Source organism: Balaenoptera borealis, assembly GCF_965194805.1.
Source record: "Balaenoptera borealis genome assembly, chromosome: 9".
NCBI classification, from domain to species: Eukaryota; Metazoa; Chordata; class Mammalia; order Artiodactyla; family Balaenopteridae; genus Balaenoptera; species Balaenoptera borealis.
In genome coordinates, this window is record NC_138873.1 from 59,368,839 (window position 1) to 59,390,355 (window position 21,517).

Sequence of the window (21,517 nt, forward strand, 5' to 3'; positions counted from 1 at the left end):
GAAAAGGTAAGAAGTCCAGCCAGTCTCTATGAGACACTTTCAATTCTGGTCAGAAATTGGCTATAAAAATGCCAGCCTCCATTTATTATTAATTCTCAAGTTACAGGGCTGCAAGGGGCCTTATGAGGGCAACCTATTCTCACCCAGCTTGTGGTGCTTGTTATTTAGAATCTTAGAGAAGCGTGATGATGGATTATTCCAAATTCCTTTGTGTCAAGGTATTAAGATGAGGTACCCAATTACTATCAAAGCCCCACTAAAAACTCATCCTAGGATGCAAGAAATCAATATCATCAAATATTTATTGTGTGTCTGTTGGGTGCTTTGTGTTTCATTTGTAACTATTTACTGTGATTTAGAGCTCAGGTCTACAAGCTCTTGCTTATTTAGTAACTTTTCTCTGCATTCAGGTTTCTGGTTATTTTTAATCTTTAGATTTTTCTATAAGCTGAATATGCTTCTCTGGAAAGAATTTGTAAGAAATCCAGGTTTAATGCCAATTCTGGAGAGAAGGCATGGAAAAAACTGCAACTTCATAGGAAAAAATATCACTTCAAAGGCTACTGCTACAGTAAACCTGAAAGGATAAACAGAATATGGTTTGTAATATTGTCATGGCATCACTTACATGAGAAACCTGATTCTGAATTAAACTGCAGTATTTGTTGTCCTATAAATCTTATAGAAAATTATTTCACTGCAACAGACATACCTCGTTTCATTTTGCTTTGCTTTATCGCGCTTCACGGATATTGCGTTATTTACAGATTGGAGGTTTGTGGCCACCCTACATTGTTAGAGGGTGGTTAGAATTTTTTAACAATAAAGTATTTTTTAAGTTAAGCTGTGTACATTTTTAAAAGACATAATGATATTGCACACAATAGACTACAGTGTATTGTAAACACAACTTTTATATGCACTGGGAAACCAAAAAAAATCATGTGATTCACTTTATTGTGATATTCGCTTTATTGTGATGGTCTGGAACCAAACCAGCAATATCTCTCAGGTTTGCCTGTAATTATAGTTTTAAAAACATAATTTGAGTAGCCTTGATGCAACCTATATTTACTCTGCTTGATGAAGTATCCAAACCAGCACTTAGTACATGCTACATAAATTCCATATCCCTTTAGGTCACTAGAGGTTATGGGGAGTGATATGCTTAATATGAACCATGGTGTACTTGAGGGGAATCTATTTGCTAGGATTTCAAAGCACTTCAATGATTTTGCCAATCAGCCTGTTAGTACTGTTTTTATCTAATTTCTCTGAATGGCTATGTACCTGGGAACTTGTTATTTTATCCATTATTCCATTTTAAAATTACAAATTAGAGCTGGAGGGAACTAGTAATGGTCCTTTTTTAATGTGTAGAAGTGCTTTGAAATCCTTGGAAGAATGGTGCTGTGGAAATTCAAGATGGTTATTAGTCTAATTAGCCAAATAATTGAATGAATCCAATTAGTTATTAACTTTGTATTGCTTATAGCCTATTAAAAAGTAATTACCACTCCTGCTTTCGATTAAGATTGAGTAGCTAGTATCAGACTAACCTTCCTGCTAAAAGCAACTATAAAACAGATGTTTGAAGGCAACAAAGGGAGATCAAGGCAGCCAGGACTTGACAGGTCAAAGTTCCAAAGAGAAGGAAAACTCACTGAAGTGAGTCCTACATTCACTATCAATTTTTCCTTATAGAGCAATTGCCAGTTGTAGGGCAGGGCACAGAGTCTGGACAGAAACTTTGCAGCAACTGTCCTCATTAGGCTGGGAGTCAAATATTAGAGTTCAAGATTCCCAGGGCAGCCAGGACTTGAGGATCTTAGAGATCTTAGAGGAAAGAGTGCTGTAGGATATTGAGCCCAGTATCCTGCCTGTAATTTCTCCTTGGGTCATTTGTCACATCCTAAGAAGTACATGCTTGGAATGGGATGCTGATAAACTAAGTAGAAAGTAGATGCAAGAGGCTAAAAAGCTAAGCAGAGAAGGTGGTGTCACAGTGCTAAGGAGACTGAAATTGGAATTCAGGAAGAGGGGGGCTGGTAATGAGCTGTAGCTTTCAGTTGGGACTCCAGGAGGGCCAAGCACTGAGACAAGGGGAAATCAGAAATAGACTCACCTTACCTGGATCAGGATGATCTCCCAGTTCTCTGTCTTCCAGGAAAAAAAAATTAAATCCTCTCTGTGGAATTATACACAGACAGGATTTCTCACACACTAAAATAAGAGATTACCAGGCATAATAGGAAACAGGACCAAAGGACTGAAAAAAACCCCAAAAAACAAAAAAACAAGGAAAAACTATAAAAGAAACAGACCCACAGATGATTCAGATATTGGGGCTCTCAGACACAGGCATAGTTTAAAATAACTATGATTAATGTGCTCAACAAAATGGAGGAAACAATGGAAAATTTCACCAGAGAACAAGAACCTATACAAATGAATCAAATAGAAATTCTATAACTGCAATTACAATTAACTGAATTTAATAATTCAAAGGTGGGTTTAATAGCAGATTAGAACACATGTAAAAGAGGATTATTGAACTGGAAGATAGGTCAGTAGAAAATATCCAGATTGGTGCACAGAGGGAGAAAAAGGATGAAAAATATGCAATATGAGATATATATGGAAATGATGAAAAACTCTAAATGTATGTAATTGGAGTCCTAGAAAGCAAAAAGAGGGGAAATGGGTCTGAAGTAATATTTGAAAATATATTGGCTGACAATTTTCATAAATCCATGGGACATCAAACCACAGATACAGAAGTTCTATGTATTATAATTAGGATAAATGCAAAGAAAACCATACTTAGACATATCACAATAAACTGAAGAAAAGACAAAATCAGGAACAAAAATTTAAAAGGAGTCAGAAAGAAAAGAAACATGCCCATGAGCAAAAATACGACTAACACCTGACTTTTATGAGAACTAATGGAAGCTAGATAAAAATAGAATGGCATCTGTTAAGTGGCAAAAGAAAGTAACTGTCAGCCTAGAATTTTCTACCAAGGAAACATTCTTTAAAATGAAGGTAAAATAAAAATGACATTTTGAGATAAACAAAAGCTGATGAAATTCATCTCTAGCATATGAACATCAAAAGAAATAATAACAGGAGTTCTTCAGGCAGAAGAAAAATGATCCCATGTGAATATTAATGAAATTAATATCAGATAAAGTAGATTTTCAGGCAAGAAGTGTTACTATAGAACAGGGCTACTCAATTCAGCACTACTGGAAATTTGGACTGGATAGTTCTTTGTTGGTGGTGAGGGGTGGCGGGAGGACTGTCCTGTGCACTGTAGGATGCTTATCAGCATCCCTGGTTCCTACCCAATAGACACAACAGCACCTGCCACCCCAAATTGTGACAACCAAAGTTGTCTCCAGACATTACCAGATGTCCCCAGCTGAGAAGCACTGTTACAGATAAAAAGAGACACTTCATAATGGTAAAAGAGTCAACTTACAAGGAAGATAAAACAATCATCAATTTAAGCTGTACTCTTCTTCCAACATAAGCATTAAGGTTATACATTTTTCTCTAAGCACGGTTTTACTTAAGTTTTATTGTGAACATTTCTTTGATTTGTGGATTAATTAGTATTATATTGCTTAATTTCCAAATGTTTGGTGATTTTCTAATTATTTTTCTGCTGTGGATTTTCAGACAACAAAATTTAGTAGGCACATAACAAATGGAAACAGCACGATCCACAAAATTTACCTGACTGCATGTATGGACTATCGTATTGAACGACTGCAGATATACACTTTCTTTTCAAGTGAATGTGCAACATTTACCAAAATAGAGTATATGCGGGGTCATAAAACATCTTGACAAATTTGAAAAAATCAAAATCATACAGAGTATGTTCTCTGACCATAGTGGAATTAAGCAGAAATTTTAACAGAGTGAAGGAGAAAAAAAATGATCACCTCAATGAATTAAGAAACCACATTTGATAAAATTTAATACCAACTTATGAAAAAGTCCTTAGCAAGCTAGGAATAAAAAGTAACCTTCTTAATTATAAAAGGAATCAAACTCCCCTCCCTGCCAAATCAACAGCAAACATCACTCTTAATGATTAAAGAGTGAAAATATTTCCCCAGATACCAGGAATGAGGCAAGGATGTCTACTACCACTACTTTTATTCATTATTGTACTGGAATTCCTAGCCAATGCAATGAGACAAAACAAAATATGTAAGTATTATATAGGAAGAAATAAAACTTTTTGTTTGCAGATGACAGGATTGTGTACACAGAGGTTTCAAAATATCTACAAATGAATTATTAGAATCAGTAATAGTTAATTTAGTAAGGCCACTGTATACAGTAAAGTCAACATATAGATATTAATTATATTTACATATATCAGCCACACCAAATTGGAAAGTAAAGTTTTAAAAAGATGACATTTATACGAGCATCAAAAAATATTAAGTAGTCAGGGAATATGTAATAAATGCAAGGCCTCTACACAGAAAACTATAAAATATTATTGACAGAAATTAAAGAACTAAATAAATGGAAGACTATAACATGCTCATGGATCTGAGGCTCAATATGGAAAAGATATCCGTTCTCCCCAGATTGATCTATAAATCTAATGACATGTTAATAAAAATTCCAGCAGGTTTTAAAAAATGGAAAATGACAAATTGATTCTAAAATTTATATGTAAATGCAAGAGTTAAGAATAGTGAAGACAATCTTGAAGAACAAAGTTGGAGGCTGTAGACTTTCAGATACCAAGACTTCTTATAAAGACACAGTAGTTAACACTACTGGACCAAGGACAGACAAATTGACTAAAGGAATAGAATAGAAAGTCCAAAAACAGACCCACATATATCCCTGGCCACTGGATTTATGACAAATGTGCCACAGCTGTACAGGGCCTGTTTTCTTTCTTAAATAAATGGTGCTAGATCAATTGCATATAAATAAGGAAAAAAAAAGGACTTTGGCCCCTGTCTCAGACCATACACAAATATCAATTCTTGGTGGATCATAGACCTTAATGTGAAATAAATATTCTAGAAGACAACATTGGAGAATGTATTTAAGACCTGGGAATATGCAAAGATTCCTTAAGTAGGACACAAAAAGAACTAACTATAAAGTGAAAGTTTGATAAACTGACTTCATTAAAATCAAAAATCTCTTTTCTTACCATTAAGGAGAGTGAAATGAGAAGCAACAGAAGAAGATATTTACATTAGACAGGAGAAGATATTTACATCACAAATATCAAGGATTAGCACCTAGAATTTATTTTAAAAATTCTACAAATCAATAAGAAAAGAAGAAAATCCAATTAAAAATGGACAAAAGGCTCAAATCAGCCCTCTTCAAAAGGGAATATCTCACTAGTCAATATGCATACAAAAAGATCCTCATCATCAATAGCCATTAGAGAAATGCAAAATAATACCCTAATGAGTTATTCCCAACCACCATGAGAATGTATAAAATTTTACAAATTAACAATACTAAGTGTTGTAGAGAATGTGGAGGACTGGAACTCATATATTTTTGGTGGGAGTATGAATTGTTAAAATCAGTTTGGGAAACTGTTTGGCAATATCTTCTGAAGCTGAACATATGCATACCCTATGCTGCAGCAATTCTACTCTTAGGTATAAACCCAACAGAAATTCATAAATGTGTGTACCAAAAGGCATGTACAAGAATTTTTATAGCAGCATTATTCATAATTGCCCAAACTAGAAACAAACCATATGTCCATCAACAGTGGAATGGATAAATAAATTGTGGTATATTCATAAAAGGGAATACTATACAGCAATGAAAAAGAATGACTTAACGATATCCACCACAACATAGATTCATCTCATGGACATAATATCTGAGCAAAAGAAGCCAGACATAAAAGAGCACATGTGGTATGATTGCATTTATATAAAGTTCAAAACCAGGCAAAGCTCATCTATGGTGAATAGAAGTCAGAATTGCAGTCACACTTGAATGAGTTAATGTCTGGGAGGAGCTACGTGGAGGCTTCTGGGACACTAGTAACATGTTTTGCTCTGGGTGCTAGTAACACAGGCTGTTCAGTTTGTAAAACCTCACTAGGTGTACCCTTAAAATTTCTGCATGCTGATGTATATCAATTGAAAATTTACAAAAATAATTACTATCCAGTAATCTGGATAGACCATGGGCTGCTTCTCCAGGGTAGTGGAAAAGTACCTTCAGAAGACTGAATCATGTCAGGTTTTTTTAAAATTTATTTATTATTTATTTTTTATTTATATTTTTGGCTGTGTTGGGTCTTCGTTTCTTTGTGAGGGCTTCCTCTAGGTGCGGCAAGCGGGGGCCACTCTTCATTGCGGTGTGCGGGCCTCTATCGCGGCCTCTCTTGTTGCAGAGCACAGGCTCCAGACACGCAGGCTCAGTAGTTGTGGCTCACGGGCCTAGTTGCTCCGCGACATGTGGGATCTTCCCAGACCAGGGCTCGAACCCGTATCCCCTGCATTGGCAGGCAGATTCTCAACCACTGCGCCACCAGGGAAGCCCCCATGTCAGGTTTTTAACTGCAGCCTTCTAAGAGGGAAGATTGTCCTCAAGTCCCTCTGATCCCTTGTTTACTGAAATTTACCTGGTGATTAGATAGTTATGCTAAATACAAGGGAAGTTTTTTTTCTTTTAACTGTTCAGACTGATCAGTTGAGTCTGGTTGTTCAAAGTGTTGTTTAAAGCTTCTTGAGACAAAAGACACACTTGGAAATAACAAACTCTTTTTACTACCTTCTCTCTAGAACTGGATGCTGAGACTGAATTGATAAAGCTTTTCTCATGCTTGGATTTTAAATCAAAGGAAAATTTCTTCCAGTCTGGCATCTTTCAGGGCAAACAAAAGGAGACATGTGGGCAAGGCTAAGGGTGGTAAGCGTGGGACTGTGGATTGGGGATTGAGAAGGTCCAAGAGAGCAGGATTCAGAGCAGGTAGGAGAGAGAGAAAGGGAATGTCAGAGGCCAAGAGTTAAGAGGCAGTGAAGGAGCCTGGAGTGAATTGGCATTTGTTCATTTGGATATGTAAAGCACCTAAGGGAGAGGAAAACAGGTGCAATATGAATGCATTAATGAAATGAAAAATGAGGCTTGACCTATGAATAAATATTCAGAATAAAAGCATTTAAAAATGTATCTTGGTTTTAGGGCACTTACTCTGTCTGGCAGCTAATTCAAAGTTTTCATGGTCACACACACTCACATACATGGTTTGTTAGCTTCCTGTCTGCCTGAGACAAACTCACTGCAGTTCCCGGTGTCTGTGTGCCTCCTTCTCCCCGCTTTGCTGCTCAGTCTTGTTTCTCTTATGAACAGAGTCTGTCTAAATTGTATAAAACAAGATTCCTTATTATATAGACTCAGGTGGTCAAATTATGTCACCAAAAATCATGAGCTAGACCTAAAGCCCAACAGCAATCCTAACGGCTGGTTGGTTGGTCCATTTTCTCCAGAAGAGCCTTCAATGTCAGCTGCATCAAAATCTCACCAGAAACCAATGAAAGAAAAGGATATTATAAGTTATTTCCCCCCTTAGAAATGTGGCTGGTGGCAGGTTGGGTGGAGACTCCCATTAGTTCATATCTGTGGGGAGTATCTCTGAAACACAAGGAAATAGGCTTTCAGAATGCTTTCCTCATCCTGGAGATGCGCAGGGACACCAGGAAATTGAATTCCACCCACAGCTGTCCCTCTGGCCTGAGACGTGAGCACAGAAATGGGCCTTTCCACAGTTTAAAGGGCTCTACCCCTCAGCCCAAACATTGGAAAGTTTTCTTCTGACTCAGCGGGGACCCTTCTGTTAGGGACAAACTAAAATCCCTTAGGGCAGCCAGGCTTCCATCGTCCCACCTGGAGGCAGTACTCAGCCTTCTCCATCTACAGGGATGCCCGTAGCTGCCTCCCCTGTGCTTTGTCCCGTCTTATCCTACCTTCTCTGTGCTGGCCTTGAAGATGCTAGCCAGCCTCAGCCTCTTTAGAAGTTCAATCTCCTGAAGATTATAATAATTTTGATTTTTTCCTGCTGTTATTAGATAATATCTTTTTTTTTTTCTGCACCACACGGCTTGCAGGATCTCAGTTCCCCGACCAGGGATTGAACCTGCGCCACGGCAGTGAAAGCCCGGAATCCTAACCACTAGGCCACCAGGGAACTCACTCTTTTCTTTTTTTTTTTTTAATTAATTAATTTATTTATGGCTGTGTTGGGTCTTCGTTTCTGTGTGAGGGCTTTCTCTAGTTGCGGCAAGCGGGGGGCCACTCTTCATCGCGGTGCGCGGGCCTCTCTTGCTGCGGAGCACAGGCTCCAGACGCGCAGCCTCAGTAGTTGTGGCTCACGGGCTTAGTTGCTCCGTGGCATGTGGGATCTTCCCAGACCAGGGCTCGAACCCGTGTCCCCTGCATTGGCAGGCAGATTCTCAACCACTGCGCCACCAGGGAAGCCCCACTCTTTTCTTAATAACAGTAATAGTGATAGCCAACACATGTATTAAGTCATTTATATTTACAACAGCTCTATGAAGTAGGAACTGTTATTAGCCCCATCTCATAAAAGAGGAAGCTGAATTACAGAGGTAAGTGACCTGCCCAGGGTCACCAGCTGGGAAGTGATGGAGCTGGCATTTGAACCGTTGCTCTTAACCACCATACTGCTTCTTTAAGAAGAGTCCTGAGCTTATCTTGATAAACTACAGGCCATGGAATCAGATAGGGCATAGATAATCTAGCCATAGAATTTGGAAAGCTTAACTGTCTCACTCCTGTATTGTTTGTTTGGTTGATTAATTCATTCATTCATTTAAACAATGAGAGTCTGCTATGTGCCAGACATTGTGCTGGGTGTGGGGAATTCAGAGATGAATGAAACAGGGAGCCCATCTTGTAGGAGAAGATGTATGTTTACAATTATTTACTAAATAGTAGTACATATGTGAATGTGGAGAAAAGTACAGCAGGCTTTTGAATCATCCAGGAAAAGGCAAAGGAAATCAGGGGAAGATTACAGAGTTGACATTTGAGTAATGCGTAGTTAGAAAACAAAACAGAACAAAGACAATTATTCAAGAGATACATTTGCTGTATAAGAATGCAAACTGTACAGAGTGTATAGAATAAGAAGGGAAAAACTACCCCCCTTCCAGAGGGATCTTTTAAAAATTTAATATGACATTTTTCTATATATTTACATAAATGTACACATATGCTAATACAGTTAGGACTAAAACAAAATGGGTGCATATTATACATACTGTCTGTATATTTCCCCCCACTCCAGCTTGATAATATCTTAGAGATTTTTCCATGTCATATCACATAGGTTCATCTCATTCTTTTAATTGTTGGCTAATAATTGATTAAATGGTTATAGCACAATTTATTTCCCATCATACTGCTAATGGGCATTTAGATTACAGTAGGACCCCCTTATCCGTGGTTTCACTTTCTGCAGTTTCAGTTACCTGCAGGCAACTGTGGTCCAAAAATATTAAATGTAAAATTCCAGAAATATACAATCGTAAGTTCTGAATTGTGTGCTGTTCTAAGTAGCGTGATGAAATCTCATTCCGTCTCATTGGGTCCTGCCTGGGATTCCCCAGCCGTTGACGTTGTCTGCTCCTAACATCAACCATTGACATCATCATGACTCAGGGATTCAGGATCACTGGAGCCAGATGATCCTCCTTCTGACATATGGTCAGAAGATCGATAGTAGCTTAACGCTACATCTCGATGCCTACATCATTCACCTCACTTCATCTCATCAGGTAGGAATTTTATCATCTCATATTATCACAAGAGGAAGGGTGAGTACAGTACAACAAGATGTTTAGAGAGAGATAGAGACCACATTCACATCACTTTTATTACAGTATATTGTTACAATTGTTCTACTTTATTCTTAGTTCTTGTTGTTAATCTTTTATCATGCCTAATTTATAAATTAAACTTTATCGTAGGTGTGTATGTATAGAAAAAAACACATAGTATATATAGGGTTCTGTACTATCTGCGGTTTCAGGCATCCACTGGTGGTCTTGGAATGTATCCCCTGCAGATAAGGGGGGACTACTGTAGTATTCGAGACATCTACATGCCACACAGATCTCGGCAATAAGCTATCTGTAAGTTAAGTGACGGATGACATTATGTGTTTTGTCCTCTCCTCTCCTCTCTCCTCCCCTCCTCTCATCTCCTCTTCCATTCCCCTTCCCTCCCCTCTAGTTCTCTTTCTCTCTCTCCCTGTCTTTGTCACTTTCATGTTAGCTAATTTAATGGTAGCTTAAGAAGGGATAGTTAGCCAGACCCCATTTTAACAAATATATTTTGACTGCTTCAACTGTAAGACACCTTAGCTGTTTCCTTTGTGCCTTGGCATTTGGATAAAACAATTTTTTGGTTTTTATTTTTTTATTTATTTATTTGCTGGTAAAGCCTCATGGCCCCAAATAAGCAGTGATCCCAGTGTTACTGGACTCTCAGTGTTGGCTGGACACTCTTGAGCCTCTCAGTTTCTCTTGCCTCCCAGTTTAGATTACCACTGAACTAGGTACTTAGAGTAGCAGTGTGAGAAGGGTGGAGTGATGTGGTACTGGGGTCAGTGGTGATGTGGCATTTTAAATAGAGGAAAAAAAAGTGTGCAATGGGGGTAAAGACAGGAGGAACACAGTGCATGTGGAGAGTGTTGAATTGATGAGACTATCTTAGTCCTAAGAATCTGGGTTTTATTATTAGACCAGCTCCATTACTTATGCTATGTGTGAACTTTTACAGGTCACTGAGACACACTTCATTTTCCTCATCTGTAAAATGGGGACGCTAAGAGTAGCTAGTTCATATGATTGTTGTACACATTAAATGATATAATACATGCATGCTAAGGACTTAGCACGGAGTAAATGTCAATACTGTAACTGTTAGGTTCTGTTACTGCTATTATTACCATTCATGTTTAATTGTGAGCTAAAATGCAGTTGGAGCCATAGGTGTGGTCGGAGGATGGCCCATGGTCAGAGCCGTAGGTATGAGAAACCACCAAAAAGAGCAGGGACAGTGACATGACTGGATTTGTGTTGAAATGTCTGTCTGCTGTGCTTTGAAGAACAACTTGAGTGCAAGAGACAAGGGACCCGGCTGTGGTGTGTTGGAGAGGGTATGTATCAGATGTGAGAGCCAATTGTTAGGTTTTCAGGAATTTTCTGAGTGGGTTATTGAACATGGATGTTATTAAATATTAAATTATATAAAGTTACTATTAAGTTATATTGAAAACAAAGACAATACATGCGCAAAGCGTATCGTTTCCTAATTATCTTACATTTTACCATTACCTATGCTCTTGAGGTTATCTATGTGCACTGTATCTGTATGGTGGAAACACTATATAATGGTGTGCTGCTGGGCTTCTCTCCCCAGCACTGTCATTGTGGTGTCGCACTGGTAGCTAGAAATGAGCCAGGTGGGAGTATTTATACTATAGAAATCAGCAAATTCTACAAATCAGGGCCTTTACTAACCTCCCACTGGGCCAGAGAGACCCATTTGAAAGCTATGGAGACAGTTCTGTAGAGAGATGTTGAGTGTTTGAATCTTAGCATTTGGAGTGGAGAGGAGACAGACTTGAGAGACACTTCAGTGTTAGAATGAGTAGGACGTACTGACTGACTTACTGAATGTGTGGGAAAAGAAGAAGAAGACTGAAGCCTGAGTGTGTGGCTTGAGAGACTCTTCCTTGCAGTCTGATGAATCGAGCTGCCCTATTGTGATCAGACTTATGGAAAGGCCCACATGGAACTGAAGGAGGCTCCTGGCAGATAAGCCAGCAAGGAACTGAGGCTCTCAGTCCAACAGCCTGCAAGGTGCTAAATCTTGCCAACAACCATGTGAGCTTGGAAGTGGATCCTTCCCCAGTTGAGCCTTCAGATAAGCTTTGGCTGACATCTGATTGCAGCCTCTTGAGGTAGAGGACCCAGCTAAGTTGTGCCCAAATTCCTGACACATCAAAACTATGTGATAATAAATGTGCGGTGCTTTGAGCTGCTAGGTTTGTGGTAATTTTGTTCTGTGGTGGTAGATAACAAATTCAGGGTCTTTGACTACTTACCTCTGGGGAGCACCTTTCTGCCCTGGGAGTTGAATTGACTGGAGCCTGGCCTTCAAGTCCACTGAGCAGAGTTCCACAGTGGAACCTGCAGTGGGGTTTGTTCTGGGTGACAGGTGAGTCGGCTCAGAGCTTGTCATGCTGGACTCTGCTTTTCCTGTGTGCACCGAGTGAAGCCTTCAGGCTCTGGAAAGTGGTCAGCGGTGCCCTATTGGGAAAATCTGGGTAAGAGTGATAGCTGACCTGAGTCCTGCACTGGCACGCAGAGCCACTCACCGATCCAGCATCGGCCGTGAAGAATTCCTCTCTGGTTATGAAGCCACGATCCTCCCTGTGTGGATGACCTCTGGGCTGGCCAGAATTCATGCTGGAAGATCTGCTCAATTTCCAGAGGTGGGAAGGGCCCTTAAGAGAAACATGGGTAATTTTTAACATTAATTGTTTGACATGAGAAAGACCACATGCTACCAGATACTCTTTTTTTTTTTTTGCTTTTCAGCAGAGAGGACTTGAAAAACTTTCATGAAGATTTTGTTTATTTAAATTGTGCAGCATAGAGGAAAACAGAGGGTATACATTTTGAGATGACACTAGTCATAAAGGGATCTTTGAATAGGATTTGGAAACTAAATGGCAAAAGTGCGGGTCAGGATCTTACTCCTGACCCCTGAGGCTGAAGAGAAGTTGTGTTTTGACTTTGTGCCCCAGACATGAGGTTTAAGAAGGACCATTGTCAAAGCAGGAATCTACTAAAGAGACATCTTCCCAGACTCTCATTTTTAAAACAGCAGTCTAATTGCTTGTGGGAATTTAAATAGCAAAAAATGTAATTTATTTTAAAAACTAATTACCATCATTTAAAAGGCTCCTTCTGTAGGATGTCAAGCTGAACCCCTCATTTAAACGGACCCCTTAATAACACACCCATTGAATTTTTTTGCCTGAAACAGACTAATTTTAGATAAGTATTTTTAAAAGTAAGATTCATTTATTTATTCACGAAATATTTACTCTGTGGCTACTTGGTGCCAGGCACTATTTCTAGGCACTGTCTTTATTTCAGTGAGAAAGAAAAACAATAAGTAGACAACAGATTATATAATATGATAATATAATGATATATTATCAATAAAATGTAAGTAACATATACAATATGATATTAATTTTGAGTAAAATATGTTTATGACATATAGTAAAATTAATCAGTATATTGGCAACAACTTTAATGGATTAATTAACAATAAATATAATTATAGTAATTAAATAACATAATGTCAGGTAGTGATAGATACCACTAAATTCATAAGCACACAAACTCTAAAAAATTTCTTCCTTTGTGGTATCATGCTGAAATGGAAAAAAAGATAATTTACTCTTCAGGAAAATAAAGACTATTAAATAAAGCCTCTTTCTCAAAGTGGGAAAAGGATGAAGAAACTTTTAAAGGTAGCTCTGGCAAGACATTTGGTGGCCCTGTATGTTAAGTAGGAATGCTTTGGCCTGCATGTGACAGGAAACTCAGTTTATAGTGGCTCGCGTAACAAAGGGTCAGGGAAGCAGGCAGCTGCTAGAGTTGGTTCAGCAGCTTGACAATGTCACGGTAAGCTTTCCGTTGTACTTGTTGCCTCCTAGCCACAAAATGGCTGCTCCAACATCAGATATTGCACTTACCTTCAAAGCAGAAAGATGGGGGATTGGGCAAGGCCAGCTATATTTGCCTCTCTTATCAGGAAACCAAAAGCTTTCCCGGGACCATCCTCACCTCGGCAGACTTTTACTACATCTTATTGGACAGATCTATGTTATGTGGTTAATCCTACTTGTAGAAAAGCCTGGAAAAGTGCATACTTACTCATTCCATGTTCTATAGTGGAAAGGACCAAAGGAGCAAGAAATTGGGTATGGATGTTGCATCAGCCAATCAGCAGGGTTTGCCACAGGAATCTCCGAGTTGGGGCCAAAAAATGCATTGACTTGTTCTCAAAGCTTTCCCTGCATCCCATTCTTATCTTTTTTTTTTAACTAATCTTTTTTTTTTTTTTTAACGTTTTTACCATCCTTACCTTTTTTTTTTTTTTTAATTTTTTTTATTTTATTTATGGCTGTGTTGGGTCTTCATTTCTGTGCGAGGGTTTTCTCTAGTTGCGGCAAGCGGGGGCCACTCTTCGTCGCGGTGCGCGGGCCTCTCACTGTCGCAGCCTCTCTTGTTGCGGAGCACAGGCTCCAGACGCGCAGGCTCAGTAATTGTGGCTCACGGGCCCAGTCGCTCCGCGGCACGTGGGATCTTCCCAGACCAGGGCTCGAACCCGTGTCCCCTGCATTGGCAGGCAGATTCTCAACCACTGTGCCACCAGGGAAGCCCCATCCTTACCTTTTGATGTGGGGAAACGCAGGAGCAGTTGGGTAGCATCAGCCTCAGGATGAACTGTATACTTATTTTGGTGAAGGGGTTTTGGAGAATCATAACGATGGCATAAAATGCGAGGTTTGGGTTTACAATGATAAACATAGCGGGGAATTGACAGTAATGGTCTGGCTTCATGCTAGGGGTGAGGAAGACCGTGGATTAATGGGATTGTAAGAAACAAAACAAACTGCTACTCCTTGTCAAGAAAAGTGGAGGGAGGGATCATCGACTTTTAAGTCTGTATGATATGATACAGCAGAGGTGGTTCAAAGAAAACAACTGGTTGTGGGCAATACAGAAAGATGTGATTTGGATAAGAGAACCCGGTGCGGGGGGAAACCAGGTTGAAAGAGTTTTAATGTTGGGTTGAAGCTGGGACTATGTGGATATTGAGGGCTGCTGGAAGTAAAGCAGGAGAGATGCCACCCTTTTTTTAGGCCATGGGCAGAACACCTGCTTGAGTACCAGGCTAGGAAACAAATACAGAAAGACAAAAAGCAAAAGGCATCAGAGGATGTGTGGGTCACACCCTATATGCCTTTAGAAATAAAGTAAGTGGAACAAATCCCACTATTATTCTTAGTAGAGTTAGATTTATATTGGTTCACTACATGCTCATTGAACTAGTTTGAAACAAACTTGGGTCACTGGCAAGGTCTGGCATGTGGGGATGATTCCCTAGTGTTTGCATGTAGGATGATCTTCGTTATTCAGAGATAATCTTTACCAGTTAGCCGAGAAAGTGTTTGTCATGTTGAAGGAACTCCATCCAAACTCTAGAGAGAGGTTTACTGACTAACATATAAGAGTGGTGACCATCAATCTCTGACTGGTGGGCACAGATACCTTGGTTGGAAAGTAGGCTCTTTCTTTGGAGGGATTACAGGTGTTTCGGCTCAGTTGATGAAGGTTAAATATGATCACCATTAGGAAAGTTAATCTCCTAGGTTCAGAAGTAGAATTTTAGGGCACTTTTGTAGGGTTATTGAAAGAATAAGCATTTTGAAGTATTAGAACAACTAATATGACGGGAACCCATGTGGCTTGCCTCATACTTTAAGAAACAGTCCAGCAACCATAAGAAAAAGTAATTTCAATCTTTACTTGTATCTCTTCAAGGATTAAAGAGAGATTACATTTATAATTTAGAGTACTACTTATTAAGATCTCCTTGAAAATTTCTAAATCTCTAAGTTTCTAAATCTCTCTCTCTTTTTAAAAAAGTTTATTTATTTTATTTATTTATTTTTGGCTGTGTTGGGTCTTTGTTGCTGCGTGCAGGCTTTCTCTAGTTGCATCGAGCGGGGGCTACTCTTCATTGCGGTGCGCAGGCTTCTCATTGCAGTGGCTTCTCTTGTTGTAGAGCACGGGCTCTAGGTGCACAGGCTTCAGTAGTTGTGGCTCGGGGGCTCTAGAGTGCAGACTCAGTAGTTGTGGCCCACGGGCTTAGTTGCTCTGCAGCATGTGGGATCTTCCCGGACCGGGGCTCGAACCCGTGTCCCCTGCATTGGCAGGCAGATTCTCAACCACTGCGCCACCAGGGAAGCCCCCTCTCTCTCTCTTTATCATGACTTTCTCCAACATTCAGGACGCTTTGTTCTTCTGTCTTCCTCATTTCTTGAGTTCTTCAGCATATATCAGGCAGATAAACTTAGGCTTCTTGTTTCATTTTGTTTTCCTACCCCATGGACTCTTTCCCTAGATTTTCTACAACCTAGGAAAGACCAAGAACTGATCTAGCAAGTAAGTTTACATCCTCACCCCTTGAAATTTGGGATATTTGAATTTCTTTCAGCTTATAAGCCATGAGGAAAGTAAGACACTCAGAAATATTGCCTTGAGGCAGTGCCTTTGGTGATTTTATATGTCAAGAAACTGTTCAAGGGCCTTAAAAATAGATATTCTGGCTCTGTCTGAATCTCTTGGCAGAAGGAATAACATCTTATGCTGGTGGGGTAGGGAACCGGAGCAGGGGGAGGGGAGAAGAGTTTGGTAACTTATCAAGTTCAAGACAATAAAAAAGTGCTTTATTTACTTAATTTGAACAGGAAAAGCTTAATATAAAGAATTATTGATTTCAGTAGGGGGTTGGAGCAATGAGGGATTAGCTAACAAGTGTAAAGAGAATCTGAAGAAATAGGAGTAGCAGATACCAGGAGCAGCTATCACCCCTCTTCTAGGGCTGAGAGAGAGCATCTCAGGAAGAACCCCGCCCCCCAACTCACCCCTCTGCGGGGGGCCTGAGTTCAAGACTTGTTGGTGGGGGCTCAGCAGATGCAGGGCAGTTGCTGAGGTGCTCTGTCGTCAGAGTGTGTTGGAAATCCTTCTTTCGGAATTCAGAAGAAAGCATCCACAGCGAGGTACAGCGTCTCAAAACTCACTGTGAAGCCACCTGAGGGGCTGCTGGGGGACTGGGCAGGAGCTCAGCACTGGAGAAGCCACGTGCGCTGCCCCTCGTTTTATTTTTCTGCCAAGAAAGTACACTAGGTCTGAACTTGATGGTTTGTGAACCTCAACTTCTCCCTTGTTGAATAATCAAGCAGCTGCTTTCTGCCAGGTAACTTTTGAGTCTGTGGAGAAACAGCAAAAAAACTCATTGCAAACTGTTTTCATATGTGCACATTCATAGGGGTTTCCCTTTGGCTTGAGGTTTTGGACTGTTAAAATGCAAATACCCTACAGAAGAAGTGGCATTTTAAAGCTGTCATTTATACCTTAGTGTTCACGAAGGTACTGTCTCCTTTCCAGAGAGCAAGGTTTGATGTGATAGTTGGGGGTGGAAGGGAGATGAGATGATCCTGGACTTTGGAAAGGGATTCTCCCAACTGGAATGGACCCTGGGGTACCAGCCATGACTGAGCCCACTTCACAGTGTTTGGGACTTCTGTCCTGACTGAGTTCCATCCACACATCAAATGCAAAATCCACTTCCTTTGTAGAACATTTCCCTTATGTTTCTCTTTTCTTACTTGCTTCGGGGAGGTTTATGGTTTGAAAAATTAAAGTGCGGATCTATTTTCATTACCAAAGGATTTGCAAAACTGAGCTGGGCCTGTCTGAGCTCACATTTGCATTTGCCATCCCGTAAGCTGATTTTCAATGCTGAGCAGCTATTTTAAATGTTTTCAAGAGCCTCCTTTTTAACTCTTTTCCTTACTTATGTTATCTAGTTCTGCGGTTAAAAAAATTCCATTGCATGGAGATATATGTATACATACAGCTGATTCACTTTGTTATACAGCAGAAGCTAACACAACAATGTAAAGCAATTATACTCCAATAAAGATGTTAAAAAAAAATTCCATTGCTGATTCCTGGTGGAAAATCCCCATATGAGACGCCAAGGAAATGACTGGGCGGTCGGAGCAAACATCCCAGGGGTGGCTTAGCCCGAAAGCCCTGCTGGGGGTGTGGCTGGCAGCAGATCTGGAGTCTCAGAGGATTTAGATGACTTCAAAGTTTCTTTATGGCTGGAGCAGTGATTGGCCCAGAGCTGGGACTCAATAAATATTTGCTGACATGAATGGGATAAAGGAGCAAAAAAAAAACTGCTGGGGAAATGAGGAATTATCCATTGTTCAATAATGCTAGGTGAGTGGCTTATTGGCTTCCCATTTCCTACAGGATAGACCCTGTGAAGTCCTCCATATGGTGTGACCCTTCCTAACGTGGCTCTGGCTTGCCTGTCCAGCCAAATCTTCCCCCTCCCTGCTTCATATTTTGTGCTTTCACCTGAAATGCTGCTGAAGCTTCTTTGTGAGGTCTTCCCTGACTCTTCTAGGGTGTGGTTCTTCTCAGCTTTCACCACACCTTGTGCATCCCCCATTAAAATAATGGTCATCCTGTTTTCATATACCATAATTTAATTATAACTTTTGCTTATCTGTCTCCCCATTAGACTAAACATTGGTTGCTTCTGGGCGTCATGTCTTTGTCTTTGAGCCCTTCACTATGTGTTTGTTGAAGGAATACGTGAACTTGGAACCATAAACTACAAGCAGATCAGCAGAGCTGTATCGAAGTAGCCAGGATGCCTCTGGCTATGGAGTTGGCTCCTGGGGCAGTTGGTGGTGAGCCCTGGTGCGCTCGGTAGTGAAAAGCCAGTCAAGGGGAATTATACAGCAGAAGGCCAACCCAGTGCTGGTTCCAGGACCAATTGCTAGCCCCAGTCTAACTGTCTGTGAGAAAATGATTATGGTTGACTTTTTGTATTTTTTTGGTCCACCATTACTTGTGTAAGTTCATTTCCTTTTCAAATTTATTTTTCCTTTTTGGGTAGTAGCAGGAAACTTAATTTGTATGAACTCGTACTTGATAACCCAACCCTAAGAGAGAAAAAGGGGAAGGTCTCTGGTCAAAGCAGGGACAGAGCATGTAGAGCCTCCAAAACTGGTCCCCCTTCACTTCTGTGTGTGATAGACCCTCAGACTCCAAAGGAGCACAATTTGAAAATCACTGATTTGGATTAAGGAATAAAGTGAGCACATGGGAATAAATCATTTCCTGGTATATTAGGCAGAAACCCTTTGGCAACCAGGTTATATATTTACCGAGCCTTTCATATGACTCAAAACTCTGTAACTCCAAATCAGTTTTTACAGCTTAAAAATTGGTATTGAAATTGTTACTTGGGTTTAATTTTAGAAAACTCAGGTCAATCAATATGTATGACTTTTAAGTTTAATCCTTCCTTTGGGGATCACGGAAGCGCCTTCCGGCCCCAGTGCTCTTTGATTTTCTGATTGTGAAGGGCAAGGTGGGAAAGAAATAAACAAGGTCACGAGGTTTCAAGGGCTAGCTTTCTTGGCATGAATGAGTAATTGGAAAGCCAGCATAATCAAAGTAATTTCATCCATCATGTACGGAAAGGGAAATAGAATTCAGGTTATTAAGGTTGCATGAAACTGCTTTTTGAATGTATGTACATATTTCTTCCTAGGGGCTAGGTAACGTTTCCCATTTTTATTTCTAAAAGGAGTTATGGAAAAAGACAACTGAAAATAAAACAGGAGCTGCAGTCTCAGAGCAAAACTAGAATAATTCATTAAAGAAAAGGGTTTTAAGTTCTCTTTTAAAAGAACAACCTCGCAAACCAGAATACCTGTTTTTAGTTCCTGAAGGTCCCCTAGGCCATGATTCAGCAATGTCATTTGTGACTCCCGCCCAGGGTGGGAACCGGTCTTGAGAGGCTAACAAGAACCTTAGTTCTTAGTTCCTCAGACCCTTGGTCTGGAGGAAGGAATCACGTAACTGACTTTTGGCTTTCACAATTGCCTAGGTGTATGACCTTTTGGAGTTTGGGGAAAACAAACAAAATGGGGGAATCGAGGAAAAGAAAACCTCAATTGCAGGTAAGAGAGATGGAGAAGGAGCCAAGGAAGGCCAGATCCAGAAGGCAGAAGAGTGATTGCTAACTAGAAGGGCAAGGGGGGCTCTTCCTGAAAAAGAACCAGCAGGCAAAGGCTACAGATCTAGACTCAGTGTCAGAGAGGTGGTGTAGGATAGATAAAAAAAAAAAAATCCAGGTTGACTTTCACTAACCCATGGGGAATTGGACCTAAGTTATATTTGAAGCTTTGTTTATCTCATTCTTTTTAAAAATCATAAGATGGAGAATTTTTTTTCCCCATTGGCACAAAAGCTCAAAACTGTAAGAACTTTGTTTCTTTTGTTCACAGCTGTGTCTCTAGTACTTAAAGCAGTTGTAGTTGCTCAATAAAAAAATTCTTATGTAAACAAATAAATGAACTTTTCCCCTGTATTTCCCCCTCTTTCAATTTTTCTTCCTTTTTTTTCTTTTTTAAAAAAGAGATTGGTATCGGTAGAGAAAGTGCATTCCGGGAGCTATGATGGTTGCATTCTGGGGCAATTCGGGGTGGGTGGATGAGAAGAGTATGGTTGTATTTTCTCAGTGTTAAATGGGCCCAGACTGTTGAGCCTTCAGGGTTCTGCTTCATCCGTTATTATTCGTAGTTGCTACTCTCTGGTATCAGCTGGTCTAATTACAGCAGCCTCCCCATTTTTCTCCTACTTACTGTTTAAGTTTGCTGCTTCTCCAAATCTAGGAAGAACTGAAGATTGTCTAAGAACATGTCACTAAGGCTGTTAAATCGTCAAGCTCATTTTATATACATTTCTAAGTCATGGCCAAGGGCAAAAAGTCTCCATCTTTTTAAAAATTAATAAAGAAAAATAAAAAGAGGGAAAAAGAAAACCATACAGTTTTTTACATACATGTAATTCCATGTATGAGTACCAATTCTTTCCTATTCTTGCATATCCACTTGAGACTAGTTCTGGTAGCATCCTTCAAAGCCCAAGTGCATTAATTCCATGAAGTCTTTCCCAATTAGTCTCATTTTAGTTCGCCTTCTCTGAACAGCTATGACATTAATTTTTTACTTAATCATGAATTATGGCATACAAGTCCCTAATTGATGTTTGCGGATTTTTTTTCCCCAGCTAGATTTTAATTTCCTCGAGGACAGAATCCTGCCTCATACAGTGTTAAGATATCTATCTCCTCGGCTCCCAAAACAATGCTCTGTGTATAGAGGGTACACGTTGGTTTGCCAATTTGTTCATCACACCAAATGCCCAGGGAGAGCTTCTACAAAATTTTTACCAAGCCAGGAAAGGACAGACTAGATTCTCTGGCCTGCCAAAACCCAGCATATACACTGGTCACCACAGCTTCCTAGTCTGTTAAGTCTTTCAATTTGTTCCTGATAAGAAAGGAGAGTAGGGGAAACTTATCTTCTTGAGAGAGGCAAAAATCATGTGTGGGACCATCTGACCCTCTAGCTTAGAAGTTAATGTTTGGTCCTAAGTCAAGTAACTTTCCCTTTACTTGTTCTTGGAGTTTTCCAAAGAATAGTAACTTATCCTTAAAAAAAAACAACCCAAAAAACAAAAACAAACAAAAAAACCCCCAACTCTGGGATCTAATAATA

The 21,517-nt window shown here is 39.9% G+C and overlaps 2 long non-coding RNA genes across 2 annotated transcripts in view; one reads left to right on the forward strand and one right to left on the reverse strand.

Moving 5' to 3' along the window:
* The window catches only part of LOC309634827, a 55,227-nt gene that overhangs the window by 19,506 nt on the left and 14,204 nt on the right, over window positions 1-21,517 (forward strand). The gene's annotated exons all lie outside the window — the stretch shown is intronic.
* The window catches only part of LOC309634829, a 346,981-nt gene continuing 325,818 nt past the window's right edge, over window positions 355-21,517 (reverse strand). Inside the window, exon 2 of the long non-coding RNA XR_014248453.1 lies at window positions 355-8,319. This is a non-coding gene — a long non-coding RNA (uncharacterized lncRNA). The remainder of the gene's footprint in view (window positions 8,320-21,517) is intronic.